The sequence below is a fragment of the Pinus tabuliformis genome, chromosome 7 (genome assembly GCF_031772625.1).
Source record: "Pinus tabuliformis cultivar Carrire ecotype Pingquan chromosome 7, CPIR1, whole genome shotgun sequence".
Taxonomy (NCBI): Eukaryota; Viridiplantae; Streptophyta; class Pinopsida; order Pinales; family Pinaceae; genus Pinus; species Pinus tabuliformis.
In genome coordinates, this window is record NC_142293.1 from 608624362 (window position 1) to 608643288 (window position 18927).

Below are 18927 nucleotides of genomic sequence, written 5' to 3' on the forward strand. Positions count from 1 at the left end.
TAACCATTCATCAATAGTCAACAAATCTTCATCTAACTTTACATCAACAACATTAATTGCTGGATTCACCATAGCATTGACTACTCCAATGACAACTCTACTGTCATCAACAAGCTCTGTTGCTCGATTCACCAAAATTTCATCAACAATCTCTATTGCTGGATTCAACAAATTTTCATCAAAAAGCTCTATTGTTGGATTCACCAAATCTTCATCAGCAAGCTTTGTTGCTGGATTTACCAAATCTTCATCAGCTAGCTCTGTTGTTGGATTTACTAAATCATCATCCACTTGCGGTTGTGCATAGTGGGGTTCGTGAGCATCTGTGTGCTCCTTCTTCACTGACATCATCCACTTGTGGATTAGCACAGTGTGATTCAACAAACTTTTCATCTCATTATAGATGTAATGCTATAGATCCACCTGCATTTCCAGCTTTAATGATCCCTTTTACACAAAAGCTCCTCTCAAGGGTATCACAGGCCTCCATGCTTGTCTTGGCATCTAAAATCAGGGGAATAATATTGTCATCCACAAATGATTATATGCACATCAATGCAAAGACATATTTTTGTCTTTTTTCTTTCAAATCTAGAAAGATCTCAAACATCTCTGGGTGTCACTTTGACCTTCTTAGCCTATTGGATTTTCCCATTTAAACATTGATAGAATACAACTCAACAAAAAAATCAAACTTTAAACATAGCAAGTGGCTTCTCTGCTAACAAGACTTTACAACTATATAAATAGCCCAACCCTTTTTAATAACATTTTCCTTTAAAAAATATTAACATACCCATTTTAATTTGAAAAACATTTTTTTTTTTTTTTTTAATTTTATAATATCCACTTTCTTAAAAAACATATATGAACATTTTAAAAGCATTAAATCTTTTTTCCAAAATCAAATAAGTGGTTTTTTTTTACATAACACTTTGAATGTGATAATATTTTTTTAAGAATAAAAAAATTCCAAACCTCTTAAGGGTGTCCTTTCGTATGAGGTCCCATGTGATAATATTTTTTTAAGAATAAAATAAGGGTGTCCTTTCGTATGAGGTCCCATGTTTCAGAGAGTAATATTTCATGCGACGGCTCTCGAAGATTTTCATGCTCCCACTGGAATTGGGTATCCATTCCATAATAAATCTGAGCCGCCGTAGTAACGCTAACGCGTCTACGGAAGAGCTATAGTGCATTAAGAACATAGCGTTTTGGTTTGATGGTTGGATTGCATTATTATCCCAAATAAAATGTATTTTTTTTTCATAATGAAGATTTTTTTATTTTGATTGCCTTTCAATGAATTCGCAGCAACTGTCTTTTTGTACTAGGGGCGTCTCATGGCTGCCTCATTCGTGAATACACATATGAAATGTTGTCTTCAAGGAGCCTTGTGCAACTTAGCTTTTTCTCTATTCTCTGTTTTTTCAAGAAGTCTTATGCAATCTCACTTATCTTTTATTTTGCTGCTTTCAAAGAGTTTCACTTATCTTTTATTCTGCTGCTTTAAAGGAGTCTCATGCAGGGTAAGCTCTGACCATTACAATGACAAAAGTTGAAGAGAACAAAACTTGGAGCAGATGACTGCTCTTCTTTTCAGTATTACAAATCACTTAAATAACATTAAATTGGAAACATGAGTAATAAATGACTGGAATTAAACTCGACTTAAACTAGACTAAGTGAAACTAAATTGGGACACTTGGAGAGATGGTTTTGACACCTAAGAGGTGGTTAGAATTAGAATCTCAAATAGATTTTCGGACGGACAAAAAGAGAAATGGCTTGCTATTCTATGGACTTCCCACTTCACCATAACAAACAAGAATTCCTATTCTCTGGACCTCCCACTCCACCCTAACAAACAAGAATCTATAGAGTCATATCAATAAAAGGAAAGCCAAAATACTTGAGATCCTAAACCATACCAGAGCGGGAATTAGACAATCCAATAGTAATTGTAGATTTGTTTCCGCTAAAGTGAGCGGCAATTAGAATATCTATTATTATTGTCTATCAACCTTAATCAACCACGATTTAAATTATCATAGTAATGATCCCTGACATGTGCGTTGTTTTTCTTACATAACTTGTTTTCCTTTGCATTTCAACACCAGCCATCCATCATTGGTTTGTCTCCATTTCATTTACAACATATTTTTGATTTCATATAATGTTAGTTTTTATTTTTGATATTTGGATAACTCGTACATAACTTTTATGATTCAAGTTCATTAACATTTAAAGGATTGTCAGATGCACTCTATCTATCTGTTTGTGAAATTCTCCTCATAGAAATTGTTCTCCCGAAAAAAGCACATTACACTAATTTCGAGCTATATAACAAAGAAGAGCTTTCACAGATACTAATTCCTAAAAAACTATTCTCTATAGGTTGTTTCAGTCCATAAATTGCTTTCTTCAATTTACAAACTAAATGTTCTTTTTCTTTCTAGACAAACCCTTCCGATTGCTCTAGATAAACCTTTTCTTTTAGTTCTCCATTAAAAAAGGCAGACTTTACATCTAGTTGGTGCATCATCCAATATTTCTTAGTAGCTAAAGCAATTAACATTTTGATAGTGTTCAATTTAGCTACAAGGGCAAAGGTTTCTTCATAGTCTATCCCTTCTTTTTGTGAGTACCCCTTTGCAACCAACTTAGTTTTTAGTTTTTCTATACTTCCATCTGCATTAATTTTCGGTTTATATAACCATTTGCAACCTATGGTCTGTTTTCCTCTAGAAAGTTCAACCAATTCCCAAGTGTTATTTCTGATTATTGAATCATATTCTATTCCATGGCTGTTTTCTGTTCACTACTTTCATTTTCTTCTTTATAACTAGATGTTTCAACCACATTCATCATACTAGTTATAAAATCATTTTCCCTATATCTTGCAGGAATTTGAGCTTTCCTACTTGATCTCCTAAGTGGTGGGATGGTGGTTTCGAACCTTATTTCTCCCTGTTGCTGCTGCGATTGCTGTTGCTGTTGTTGTTCATCCCTTGCCTTTGTCTGCTATTGACCTTGATTGTTCTCTGCTTCTTCTTCTTCAAAGTACAGAATGTCCCATCCCTCATAGTGCTCATTAGGTTCTTCATTATCCTGCTCATGGAATTTAAATTTTTACTAACAAAAATCTTGTGAGTAGAGGGATTAAATAGTCTATATGCTTTATATGAGGAACAATACCCTATAAAAGTACATCTGATGGCTTTCAAGTCTAATTTTCTCCTATCTTCCTTTGGTATGTGGGCAAATGCTTTACATCCAAATATCCTTAAGTGTTTTACTATAGGCTTATATCCATATAGTGCCTCAAAAGGAGTTTTAGACTCAAGACTTCTTGTAGGACTCCTATTTTTTAAATAAACTATAGTATTCACTGCTTCAGCCCAAAAACCATTTGAAAGATTCTTACCTTTAAACATACTTGTAGCACATTCCACTAGTGTTTTGTTCTTTCTTTCTGTTACTTCACTCTTCTGTGGAGCATGGGGTACTGTAAACTGCTACAAAATTCCATGATCTTCACAATATCTGATGAGTTCATCCTTCCTGTATTCTCCCTCTTGATCAGACCGAAGAATTTTTATCTGTTTCGTTGTTTGTCTTTCAATCATATTTTTAAACTGATTAAAGTATTTGAATGTATGACTCTTCTTACTTAAGAAATACACCCAAGAAAACTTCGTACAGTCATCAATAAACAATAAAAAATACAGTGCACCTCCTAAAGATTTTGTTTGCATGGGACCACAAAGCTCTGTGTGCACTAACTCTAGTATATCCCTCTGTTTCTTTTCAACTCTAATCAGGAATTCTTCTCTATGCATTTTTCCTAAAGTACAAGCATCAGAGTCATTATGTATTTGCTTTAGCATAGGAAGACATCTTACCATTTCCTTCTTTTGTAGTAATAGCAAATTATTGTAGTTGATGTGGTCGAATCTCTAATGCACAAAGCTCTATTGTAGTCAGGCTCGCTGTTGTCAATGTTCGAACTGGTGCAGGTCTCACATCCAACTTGTACAGTCCTCCTATTCGGATTCCTGTAGCAATTGTCTTCATGCTATCTAGAAGATCTTTAATGTAGCAGTTAGATTTTAAAAATTCAACTTTCAAGTCTTGATCTGTAATCATAGATACAGAAATCAAGTTCTTTGTTATACCAGGCACATACATTACATTATAAATTTGTTTGAAATTCCATCAGGTAGAATAACAGAAACCTTCCCACACCCTTTGATTTGATGGCTTCTGTCATCACCTAGGTAGATCTGTGCACCTTCGTTGAATTATTTAAAATGCTTGAGCCAGTGCTTATTCCCTTGCATGTGTGTTGACGCTCCTGAGTCTACATACCAGATGTCTGCATCAACATTTTCATCATAATCTGCCATGAATAATCTTAAATTCTGCACCTGATCACCATTCGCGAGATGACTTGCATGTCTTTTCGGCTTCTGCTATTTTTCATGATACCTCTTTTTCCTACACTCCCTGGCAATGTGACCCAATTTTTCACAATAAAAACATTTAGTTTCAAAGTAGTTTTTATTGGGATGCATACCTTGAGTCAGATTTGGTCGTTTATGTGAACTTGCTCCGTTTTGCTGTTGTGGACCTCCTTTCCCTTTGTAGAAGTTCTTCTTTGCCATCAATGCAAGATCGACACTCTGAGGCTTCAGGGTCGATCTCCTCTCTTCTTCCTGCATCAGTATACCTGTTAGCTCTTCAAAGTGCGGGATCTTCTCTCTGACATTTATCCCAGTGATGAACATTTGATAATCATCAGTGACACCATTCATTGTAATGGTTACAAGATCTGTATCGTCCATTGTATGACCAATATCTGATAATTTGGTTTTTAGATCCTTAATCCTTGCTATGGATGAAGCAATTGTTTTATTCTCCTCCATCTTCATGGATAGGATCTTACTCTTGAGGAACAGAAGATGATTTGAATTTCTGATCTCGTACAATTCCTTCAGAATTCCATAGATCTGGTTAGTTGACCTACCTCTCTAATGTGCGGTATAATGCAGTCTTTCACTGACATCTTTAACATTGTCCTTGCTTTACTTTCTCGTTTCTCCCAATCTGGGACCGACACTAATCCAGCCGCAGGCCTCAGCTCATCCCCATTCACAATCGTCCAAGCACTTTGCACTTCTAACAGAGTCTGCATCTTGAACATCCAATTTGCATAATTGGAACCATTGATCTTGTTATGCTTGTTCATGCATGCTTCAAATATATTGTTATTCATCTTGGCGATTTAGAAGAAAAAAAATTCGACAGGTAAAAGATGTTAAATTTACCCCAGATCTGTGATAGAGACAAATCATTGATCTTCAATGTTGTTTGATCTCGCAACACACCCGTAGATCACCGTGGCTTTCTTCTTAGCCTCCAGACAACCTTCTGTTGTCAGCTACAACGTTGTTATTGGCTTCTCCACGTAGCTTCTCTAACAGCTACAACCATGTTCTTGGATTTCCCACGCATCCACAACCTTGTTGTTGGCTTCCACGATCGTTGTAGATATGCCTGTCTCTTCTGTGACATCGTCACAACTGTACATGTTTTTCTTATGACGATAAAGAAATAAATATGCACGAAGGAGCTACAATGATGCCGTCGCAGAGGTACATTCATAACCAACGACGATTTTGGAATCGTTGCAGTTATCTTCCTCACAACTGCGATGATCTCGGTTCAACGAACCACCCACTAGCCAGCGTACAGGTTCTTCAGCCCTGACGCTCTGATAGCATAATAAAAATGGCAATGTTGGTATTAATAAAATAAAACCCATTGGTCAGAGCGATGAAAGAGAGTCTGAACCAGGAGAGTCTGGCTCTGCAGAACACTCTACATTGTTCATGCACATTACACATGAAATTGGATACATGGTTTTAGGGAAGTTAGAACAACATCCACAAAAATAGAAACTAATTTCTATGCTGAGATTACGTGAACCAATTCTGTCTATTCTAAGATATTCTCCATTATCTTCAACAAGACAAACATAGAAGCCCTCTATTCCTACTACGTTCATAAGCGGTTGATTTCTTGTGGGTTAATAGTAAAAGAGAAACTATATATTATTATTGTTATAATAATTTTTTGTTTCAAAATTTTGAGAAACTTGTTTGTTGCAGCGAATTTTGATGTAAAAATTAAAATCTTGAAGGCATTGGAATGATTAACCTCAACTAACATCAAAAATTAAAATCTTGAAGGCATTGGAATGATTAACCTCAACTATCCATTGATGTTTATAACTACTCTACTCTCGATTCACTGTACTATACTGGGAAAAGGAGTTAAAAAGGGATCATCTGCATATATTCCGCTTCTTTCACGGTTAAAAGGATTATGTACCTTTCTTCATATCTTCATGTTCTTTTAATACAAATAAATTACTGTCAGTAGGCAAAAAGGGATTATGTGCCTTTATTCCTTTCTTCTTATTATTTTAATACTAATAAATTACTGCGAGTGTAATTCTTTGTTGTTGCCCAGGGATATCTATTCAACTCAATGGTGTCCTGTTTGATAAGGTGGCTAGGAAGCCTGTGTATTTTCACATTTTTTCTCAAAGGGCATTGGCCTCTATATCAATTCGAAATTCAGAGGGCAGCATATCACACTTCATAATTTTGATTATAAATTTGGATTGCAATTTTTCTTTCTAAAGATTAAATAATAATATCGATCCTAGTAACAAAATTTCAAACGGACCGCAATTCAAAGACAGAAATAATCGTGACACACCACAACAAGATTTCTAAGAGATCGCAATAGTCAAGGCAGTTCCTTGTCTTGAAAGATGAGGACGGGATGTGAGCATATACAAGCAGAAATTGATAGGATAAATTGAGAGAGTATAGATAAGGAAAAGTTTAATATATAATAATGAAATTTTAAATTAAATAACTTTATTGATAATTAAGAAGCTAAAATGTGAACTTATTTATTTGGCAATTAGAAAATTTTAAAAAATATTTAAGAATGTAAAATTAAATTCTGAAAACAAAAACTTAATCTTTTAGAAATCCTTTTACACTTGTACAATATCTTAAGTAATTTTAATATAATATTGTAGATATTTATCTTAAACAAAATTTGTAGTCTATGAATTTTGATGTAGTTAAAGATGCAAGCCTCCAAACACTGCATAGAAAAATTTCCTAACTTTAGCCTGTAGCCCATCAAAATTAACAATCATGTATATAAATTCATTGGTGAAAATTTAGTAAAAAATATCCAACTATCATAACTTTTTGATATCCCTCGATCTGTGAATCCTTTGAATCCTTTAAAAACATAATAAGTGCAGTTTTTTCTTTTTCCTATTTTATATTTTTCATCCATCAAGTTTCAGTTTACTATAAGACATATAGTATTGTTGCAGATCAATATGTTTGCCGTGTGGGTATTGATATTTGGTGTTTGGATGTTTTTCCATAGCAAGAGCGAGTACTTGCAATTTTAATTTATTGCTGGTCACTTTGAATGTAAAAAAACCTGTGACTATTTAAAAAAATTATATGATTATTTTATATTCGTAAAAATATATATATAAAGTGTAAGTAAATATTTACATTTTATAATAGGAAAAATTATATATATATATATATATATATATAATTTAGAAATATATATTTGACTTTTCTTATGTTTTGTGAGATCTTTTTATAAATCATAGGAAGATATGAGAGGGGACAAGTGGCTAAAACCATTATCTATTGGAATATAAAATGTGGTACTTGGTCTACAATTGAGGTTGTATGGCTCATGTTAGCCAAAAATAGATTTACCATCAATATTTTTGGTAGCACCATCATGGGGATAAAGCCTTGGGTATGGCAAAGTAATCTATGATCATAACTATAACATGACATTTGGGAATATATTCATTGCTAACAAGTTTTTTTTTCTGTTAATGAGACATGCCCTGTTTAGAAATTTTGTTTATCCATAGAAGGATGGAAAGTTTCGAAGGGGAAATGGGCTCTAGGTAAGTAACCATAAGTAACTTGTTTCCAAAAGGGGGTGGGCTCTATGTAAGTAACCTTTGTGTTTTTTTCTTTTTCTTCACAGGCCATTTCATATCTTGATAGGGGCATATACACTTTGGCATAATAATTTATATGTAGTATAGAGAAATCATTTTGTAGCTTCTACACTCTCACATAAACCCAAACATTTTTGAGAAATTTGGATTTGATTGGAAATAATTTTCTTTTCATGGAAGCGATTACTAGACTAGTACTCTCTCTAGGGAAGTGAAGCAAGAGTCTTGCGCTTTTAGAAGTGACCTTGGTTGTCACCTTATTGTTCTATGCTAAAATGTCCTGAGTTTTTTCTTATTTCTCTTGGGTTATCCCGTGTCCCCCCAATCTGAGCTCCATCTACATTCAACATCGACGCTGAGACACCTAAACACGAATCTGTGAGAAAAATATACCCTATCTGTTAGGGAGATATTCATTCTGATTTAGTGTATCGCGTGGATTGCTCTAACATCTTACTTTAGCACAATAGTTAGGGGATGACTTGGGAGGTATTAATTTTGATTTAGTGTATCCTAAAGATTGACCAACATCTTACTCTAGCACAATGGTTAGGGGATGACTTTTTTGAAAATGCTCTACTATCCTCTGTATTGGAGACCAAGGATAGGAAAAATTGAAACATCATAAATAAAATAAATTTCAATAATATTTTAAATTAACTAACTTTACTTATAATTATAAAATAAAATTTAAATATATTTAAAAATATAAACTTTCTAGAATACTTAAAAATAAAAAATATAATTGTAAAAACAAAAAAAATTAAAAACTTCTATATTTCTATAATTTCGTAAATAACTTCAATATAATGTAAATAATATTTACTTTGATTAAAAAATAAAATAATTATCTTTACATTGAAAATGAAAAAATTCAATAGGAAACTTCCATAATTTTATTACTAATTATCACATTTAACTATCACAAAATTTTGATATCCCGCGATCTGCAATATTGAAAGAAGATTTAAATCCTTTAAAAACTTAACTAAGAAGATTTAAATCCCTTAAAAACTTAACTCCAGTGAAGCTTCCTGGTTTCTATTTTATATTTTCCATCCATCAAGTTGATCAAGGATATCATTCGAGATGAAGATGTCACAAAATTTTAACAGATTAATTTTAGCAGATTTAAATCCTTTAAAAACTTAACTCCAATGAAGCTGCTTGGTTTCTATTTTTTATTTTTCATCCATCAAATTTCAATTTACTAAAATAATTGAAGATATCATTAGAGATGAAAATGTCACAATTTTGATATCCCCGATCTGCAATCTTGAAAGCAGATTTAAATCCATTAAAAACTTAACTCCAATGAAGCTTCTTGGTTTTCCTATTTAAAAAAAAAAAATTAACAAAACATTTGATTTTTTTGATGTAAATTAATTTTTAAAAGTGTTAAAATATTAATAATTATATATGATTTTTTATGATCACTATTGACAATGTTGGATTTAAAAAGTGTTATAAATAATTATTTAATTACTACTTTTCTCCATGTAAATAATTATTTAATATTTCTAGTGATATGATATTTTATGTGCGAGTATTGTTTGATTGAAAAAGTGTTATAAATAATTATTTAATATACTATTTTTCTCTATATAAATAACTATTTAATATTTCTATTGATATGATATTTTATATTTCTATTGATAAAATATTATATCAATATTTTATGGGTCAGTATTGTTTGAATTAAAAAATATTATAAATAATTATTTAATATTTATATTAATATGATATTTTATATATGAGTATTCTTTTATTTAATATTTATATTAATATGATATTTTATGTATGAGTACTTTTTTTTATTTAATTTTAAGTATGGTTATTTTTTTTATTTAATTTTAAATTTATTATATATATCAAATTTAAATTTCTTATCTGTATGCAAAAGTAATTAGCAAACATATTTTTAAAACGTTTAGAGTTTAAAATATCTATATTACTTATTTAATTATAATTAAATATATTTTTATGTAATCAATGTTATTAATTCTATTGTTGACCTTAATTTTATATACCAATTAGTATATAAAAAGTGGAAAATGACATTGACAACATATCAATCACGTTTATTAATGTAGTTTTGCTAGTTGACAGTAGATGTGCTTCGGGCATATTCATAGACCATGGTTGACTACGGTTCATGTTTATTGAATATTGTTAAAAATTGTTGAGGGTTTGATTATAGTTGTTGATGGTTGACCATGGTTGAAGATGGTTGATGTTACATTAATGTTACACTCATGGTTATATTAATGATTGAAGAGGGTTGACAAATTGACCATAGTCAATGAGATTGACCATGGTTGACTATGTTAACTTTGGTTGATCAAGGTAGGTCTTAGTTGACTAATGTTGACCATGGTTGACATTAATTGAATGTGATTGGCATGGTTGACCAAGTATTAGGACGATATATTATTTTTGACCTTGGTTAAACATGGTTGGTTATGGTTGACCTTGGTTTACCATCATTGACATTAATTGACCATGGTCAACCATGGTTGACAATGATTATTGAGGTTGACTAGGGATGAAGAGGATAGATTATGGTGGGCTAAGCACAACCATGGATGCCCATGCTAGCCATGGTTTGTCGTCATTGGCCATGGATAAGTATAATTTGACAACTTACTAAGGTTGGCCACAGACGAGCATGGTCACCATGATTGACCATTGTTTAACTATTTTGACTATGATTGAACATGGTTGATTATGGTTGAACTTGGTGATGTTGTTTGACCATTACGACAATGGTTGAGCTTTTTTTCCTATGGTTGAATTTGTTTGTAAAAGATTAATTACGATGAACTATTGGTGACCATGGTTAATTATGTTAGCCATATTGACCACGACCAAACATCATTTGACCAAATTCATTGTGGTTGACTAGTCAAAAATGGTTATTTATGGTTGATAGTGGCTGAACACATTGATCATGTTTAACCATAGTCAATCATGACTAACCATAGTTGACCAACTAAAGTATGTATGGTCATAGTGGCCATGGTTAACTATAGTTGTGCAAGTTTGATAATGGTTGATTAACATTGAACTTGTTGACTATGTTTGAACATGTTGATCATGTTTGACCATTAAGATTATTTGACCATGGTTGACTATGGTCACCTATAGTTTACTATTGATTAACATTGTTGTTAATGTTTAACTATATATTAATATGTTTAACCATATTAATTATGATTCATCGTGCTTTACCATGGTTGATCATGTAGACCACTTAACTAAGTTTGCAGGGGTTGATTATGTTGCATATGTTATCCATTGGCAGGCTTGTTTGACCAAGTTCATCATGGTTGACCTTGCTGTCTATAGTTGATTATGGCTGACCATGGATAAACATGTTGACCAAGTTTGGTCATGGTAAACCGTGGGTAAACATGGTTGAGCATGGTTAACCAAGATGACTATAATTGAGCAACAAGGATATTGAGTTTTTCATGAGGTAGTGCATGTTTTCGATATCCATCACAATTCAATGTTGATTTTTGTTTTCCATCTTGCGATACTGATTTCTGTTTGTTACATAAAGACATTGGTTATTATTTTTCATAATGTGAATTCAATTATTGCACATCACATGCGATGCCATTTTTTTTTGTTACATTTCAATCTCAGTTTTTGTTCATCACATTGTGATAATGAGTTTTCTTCATCATATTGTGATGTTGATTTTACTTGATCACATGCACTTTTTGTTTGACACATTTTGATGTTGATTTTTTTTCATCATATTTTGACATTAATATTTGTTTATCATATTGTAATGTTGACTTTTTTGTATCACATTAGATCATCAATATTTGTTAATTACATTGCAAGTCAACTTTTTTTCATCAGATTGTGACAATGAATATTGTTCTTCACATTACAATGTTATTTTTAGTTCATCAAATTACAATGTTGACTTTTGTTCATTTCTTGTTCGTAAAGTTGTGATGTTATTTTTTATCATCACATCGTGATGCCATTGTTTTGTCAAATTGTGATGTTATTTGTTGTTCATCGCATCTCAACATTGTTTGTTGTTCATCACATTACAACATTGTTTGTTGTTCATCACATTACAACTTTGTTTTATCTTTATAACATTAAGAATAATATTGAAATCATATTTTGAACAATATAAACTTAAAGTGATATCAAATTCATATTACTAAGTTACAATACAATGATTAGTGTTACGAAAATTATTAATGTTATAAGTTATATTAAAGATTAAACGTTAACAAGTTAAATAGTAAAAAATTATATTTAATATTGAATATTAAATATATCATATAAATTTACACACTTTAATGACTATAGTCATATCTATGCCTATGCTAATTATAGGCATGAGGTTATAGTTTATTATGGGCATATTAGACATGATGCATATGGTTGACCATGGGCATGTTGAACATGAACATGATGCCTATGTTGACTATGGTCGACATTATTGACTACAGATGCCTATGCACATGTTGAACATGATGCATATGGGTATGTTGGGCATGACACCTATGGGTATGTTGGACATGATACCTATGGTTTATTATGGGCATGTTAAACATGATGCACGTAATTAACTATGGTTGAACATGACCCACACATTGGTCATGGTTGACCATGTTAACGATAGTCAACCATAGTCAACAACACTCAATGAAGTTGACTATGGTTGACTTTAGATTGTAAGTGTTTACCTTGTTGCCTATGGTGATTGTGGTTCACCATGACACCTATGCTAACTAAGGTTGACCATTTTAACCATATTTGACATGTGTTATTGTACAACTAATATGTCATGAATGTATTAATGTGCAAATTAATGTCTTGCTAATATCTTATTATTGTGCTAATGTGTTTTTAATGTAAGTTAAGTTATAGATTAATGCATTATTATTTTTCATTGTTATTTGTTTCTCCACATTTTAATATCTAGTTTCATTAAATAATGTATGATTATGCATCAAAAAATTGCCTTTGGTTCTTCTTCTAGATTGAAAATAATTTTCTTTACTTAGTGTTATCTATCTCATGACCTTTTTATTTACATAAAGTTTGATACATATGATTTTAAATTTTCCTATATTTGGATAACTTGAAAGATTCTAAAGTCTTTTTATTTCAAAAAAACTATGAAAATAAAAATAAAAATAAAAATTTGAAAGCAATCTTGACAAAAAAAAATGATTACTCTAATAAAAAAAAAACCAATATTATATAAATAAAATTGAACATTAATAATTCCTATTCACTATATTTTCTCTTAAGCCTAAAAAATGTTCTACTTCATTCTATAATAATGTACATTTCATGTCTCAATTTTCAAACACATATTTATTTCTTATCTTTATAACAATACTCTTTTTAAATCTTCATTAGTAATTATAAAATACATTACTAACATATACACACATATATATATATATATATATATATATAATTTAACCTATTATAAAATTAAAATTTTAAAATAAAGTTATGTATAATAGTTCTTAATACTTATATATATATATATATATATATATATATATATATATATATATATATTATATTAAATTATGACAAATATACATTTTTTTGTTTATTACATTAAAAATTGTCTTATTATTAGTGAAAATTAAATGTTAATATTTTTTATTAATTTTTTCTAAAGGGTGAGAAAATCTATCATAACTCAGTTGTCAAACTAGCAATGAAGACAACCATCTCTGGTTGTTATCCTCGAATGCAAGCTCACTCATCATCATTATTCAAGGAAAACCACGCCACCTGGAATAACCCATTGGTGGTTCATAAGAGGGCAAGCTTTCACTCCTGCCATATGCCTCTGGGTCTTGGGTCGTTAACTTGTTTCCTTACATCTGAAAAAACAAGATATTAACCAAAAAGAAATAATTTTAAGACATACTCCATACCCGTATTTTTTTATTAAATTATAAACAATTTCAAATATAATAAAATCATTATCATAAAATAATATTTTTTTTAAATAAATGAACCAAAAATTTCAATTATGATTACTTTTATTGTTAAAATTTGATATCACTTTCATTGACAGAGTATTGTATTTAACAATGCACATTATCCTCAAATTCCATCTGTAGTCACCATATCATAATATTTGGTCACTGTATTATAATCTTTCAATTTAGGATAAACTTTGAGAGGGCATAGGTTGCAAAATATCAAAAACAATGAGTTTGCTTGCATATCATCTCGGGGAAAGCCTAAAAAGTGATGGATCGACTTTGATACATTAAATACGAGTGAATGTTTATGTTAAGACACATACATGGAAAACACAAAAGGTGAATGATGAACATCAGTGTGTATCTATTATTGACAAGGATATGCATTTATAGTACATTTGTGTGTCCGTTGGGTTCCACATCCCAAGATCTCTTGGACTCTCATGGCTGTTCACATTCTACACCAACCCATAGAGGATTAGATGTCCAACATTCCCCACCTTAATCTAAAGGGTTATGTATGAGTCCAAGAAGAGAGTTGTAATACAAAATATGCAAAAATGCATGGCAACAGTAGGCTGAATGTGCTCTCTGAAATGTTGGTATAAGGCAGGTGGTTTAAGGATGACCACCAACACTGTAATGCCTAGTGCAGTTCGCAGAACTCTTCTAAGTTTGGCATGAAGCCCAGGTCTTCTGCTAGAGGAAGTGCTCCTGATGTTTTAAAGAGGGAAACCTTCAACCAATAAAGGGAGGTCACACACCGCATAAAAGGGAGATCCTCAACCTAAAAAGGCAGGCCTCAACCTGTGATGGTTTAAGTATGACCAACAACTTTGGAATGCTTAATGAAATTCCTGGAACTCTTACAAAACTGGAAAGAAGCTAAAGTCTTGTGCTAGAGGAAGCGTCCCCAATTCTTTTAAGAGGTATCACTGACTGAAGACATTCTCAGGGGCATATTTGTCTCTGGCTACAGCTCTAAATCTGGTATGGCAGGTTGTGGCTTAGGCTTGCTTGATGTGGCTTTGAAGCTTGTAGATGACCATCATTTCCCCCATGTCAGATACAAGGTGAGAAGATGAAGAGATCTCAACTGCAAGACTTTTCAATATTCGCGAAGAAATCCTGTTGTATGAGCGAAATATCTTCTTAGCTGTTGAAGCCCATTTCCAAGAACCAATCCATCCAAAATGAATCTTTGTTCTTGCAAGAGTTTTGTTTCTGAAGCATTTGTTTGAAGAATGACTGGTTTTATGACAATGCTTACATGGATGAAGATCAAAACAGTGATCTTTCAGATGAACAACTCAATCACAATGTTGGCATTTAACAACTTTTGACTGCGAATGTGAAGGAGCAGAATCTTGAACAGTTGAATGTGGACTGTCGTGAAGGAATCCAACACTCTGAAACTGAATGAGCTTTGAGTAATATGGAATATGAAAGGAAAAACCCTTGTCATATCCAAGACCAGTTCTGTGCTTGTTGTTGACAAGCTCTTCCCAAGGTCCGATGACTGACTTGGGAAGTGCAGACTGAATTTCTGCATCTTTATACGAAACTGCTCTCGAAATTGACACTTGATGGGGATCAAACTCAACATTACTAACTTGATGACTTGTTGGTTATTGATAGGATCCTATTTCAAAGTCAAATAAGGGATTGTTCTAAACAAGTTTAGAAGGATGTCTTTTCTGTTGTAACTCCTCTTGCTATGGCTTTGTCTCAAGCTACAAAAACTCATTATTCTCTTGTACATTATGTAAATAGGTTCTAATGTGAACAAGAGAAGATTTGTTGATTCTTACTGTACCATGATCAGAGGAATGTATCATAGTTTTTAAGAGCTCAAATATTTCACCAATTCTGGTTATTTTATTCATTGTCAAAATTACACTTAAAACTGATCACAACTATGAACTTGCAGAGAATAATCAACACTCTCTCACAATACAATGTCACTACAATTGGATTTTACAACAAGTTGCAATTGTCTTCAAAAATAGTGATGGCTCTTGATTTCAGTTGTGTTTAGTTTCATGTCAAGATTTCAACCAACACCATTTGTTCCAATAGATAAGCAATGGCAACTTATCCCTCAACATATATAAGCTTCATATTCCATTGCATATTAACCATACATGCTTTGCACTCAACACATATGAAATAACATAAATATATATATTAATCAATGCCATATAAGGAGTATGAAGGTTTTCATACCCACCATAACCAAACCATAATAATTTAACACGCGGTATACAATGACCAATGCACATGTACATACCTCAACCTTCAACAAAAAATATGAAGTCACCAACACACCATCCTCAACTACTCTCTTTCCTCCTGCCTTTACAGTCCCACAAACTATATGTATGACACCGGAAGCTCACAAATCTGCAGTGGTATTTACAACTGCCCTTGAGTGGTAGGCCTTGGTTTACAACCATATTCCCCAATTTCCTCCTGTTGTGTATATGTGCCCATCAATCTCGGCTCCACCGATGAGATAAACTTGGCTAAGCTCGAATTCCAGTCCTACACCATCCTCAGTCTAACACACCATCGAATTATATATGTCCTTTCGATGGTCAACACAAGAGTATCGAACAAAACAACCAATTCTATTCATGTATTCATGGCCTTTCAAAACGTATGGAGAGCCACGAAGGGCAGTTTTCACACACTTCCACTATGCATGGGCCACCACGCTTTTGCTTTATGTATGATTGTGTGGTATAATTGGTATGGTCAGATACCACTCGTATTAATTGTGTGGTATTAGCTATGTGGTATACGTTATACAGGAAACAGAGGAGAGGAGAGTGGTAATCCACAATAGTCACAGACCCATGAGCATTGTGCCACCAAAAGAGCGTATGTATTGAGAAACTGGGTAATTAGATATAAAACTGGATACGACTGGATTAATAGAGCTGAGTCGAGAGGAGAGTTTCCAGGCCACGTTATGCGTTATATGTATTGACTAGACATGCATTGATTCACTCAGCTTCAACAAGATGAATCACCAAACACTTATTGCAGCCACCCAAAAAATTACAAAGATGATGAAAATTGTTGAGAATAAGGTTCAAGGCATTAGATGCAAACAAACTACAAGCAGAATATAATAGGATTGTGGAGGGATTAGCTCAATGCTCAGATTTTCCTATCTTAGACATATGGATTGTTAATCCTCTTCTACCTGGGAATATTAGACAAGTTGAACATTTTTTGTCCATTTTAAGAAGATTGGTAAAATATCTAAAGATCCGTCTAAGGAATGAGGATCTACAAATCGAAGGGATTGTGCCAGAGCATTGTCGTGCAGTAAAGGATAGAAAACATAATGAAAAGGGAGGAGCAAATTCAATGTATTGTGAGCATAATATTATTCAATGCATTGTAAAAATCAGGAGTGGGATTGATATGGGTATTCGATGCAAAAACAATTGCGCCTGTGGAGCAATTACCTCACATAACTAGCGACATAGCCATTGTGCGGCAGTTGCAAGACAGAGTATTACAAAACATAGTCACAATTATGGAGCCATTGCAAGACATAGTCGCGCCTCTGCAATAGTTTCTGGAGAGGGGAAAACCTACAGAAAAGTTGTGAGACAGAGGCACACATGTCGAGTGGTTTGAGCAACAAAGAAATCAATGAGGCTTCCACATGTGTGTGATTATGGTCAAGCAACCATTTCAATTTCAATGGAAGAATGTTACAATCAACGTTACAGTCGCTGAGGCTTCAACGCATTTCTTAGGATGGACTTGGAATTAACACACAACTAAAATACGGAGCTAATGTTTAGATGAGTAATGGAGAAAGATCACACAACTTCTATTGGTTTGCAGGAGCAGAGAAAATGGCAGTTACATGGAAGAGATCATAGCTAGAGTTTAACTAAGAAAACATTCATGAAATGCATAACTGACATGCACAGAAAGACCACAAAACAAGTGGCTCAAAATGAAGCAAGGCAGGAAAACACCCACTCTCATACCATGCTAAGACACATACATGACAAACACAAAAGATGAATGATAAACATGAGTGTGTATCTATTATTGACAATGATATGCATTTATAGTACATTTGTGTGACTGTTGGGTTCCACATCCCGAGGTCTCTTGGATGCTCATGGTTGTTCAGATTCTACACCAACCCATAGAGGATTAGGTGTCCAACACTTTCTTTGAGAAAAATATATCTACGCTATGAATTTATGATGGATAAACTTTGAATATATCTACCCTATGAATTTATGGTTACAATAGAAGCTATGAAATTATGGTTACAAAAAAATTGAGTGACCATTGTTAAATTATTTATTAATATACAATAAAGATATATTATAAGTTTTAATTTTTAGGTTTTTATTTGAATTATAGGTTTGAGAATATTCTCAAATCCAAGTGATCATCAAATACTTGTTATGACATAAAATGCTTTGACTTTTAATTGTTTTATTTTTATTGATTTTATGGATAACTATACGTGGAATTCCATAAATATCTCACAATTTAATCAAGATAAAAAAATATCTCTCCAAATTTCTCTTCAATGAACTCAAAACCTATCAAAACCTCTCAAAAGCCTATAAAAGTCAACGTATTGTCCAGAGGAATAGACCCATAAAAAACAAAACATGTTAAAATTATGTCTCTCCCAATTTCTCTTCAATGAACACCAAACCTCTCAATAACCTATGAAAGTCAACGTATTGTCCAGAAGAATAGACCCATCAAAATTTTGCAAGGGAAAAGCATGCTAAAATTTAGTAATAAATATAATGTATAATTTCAATGATTTAATTCATTTCGACAACG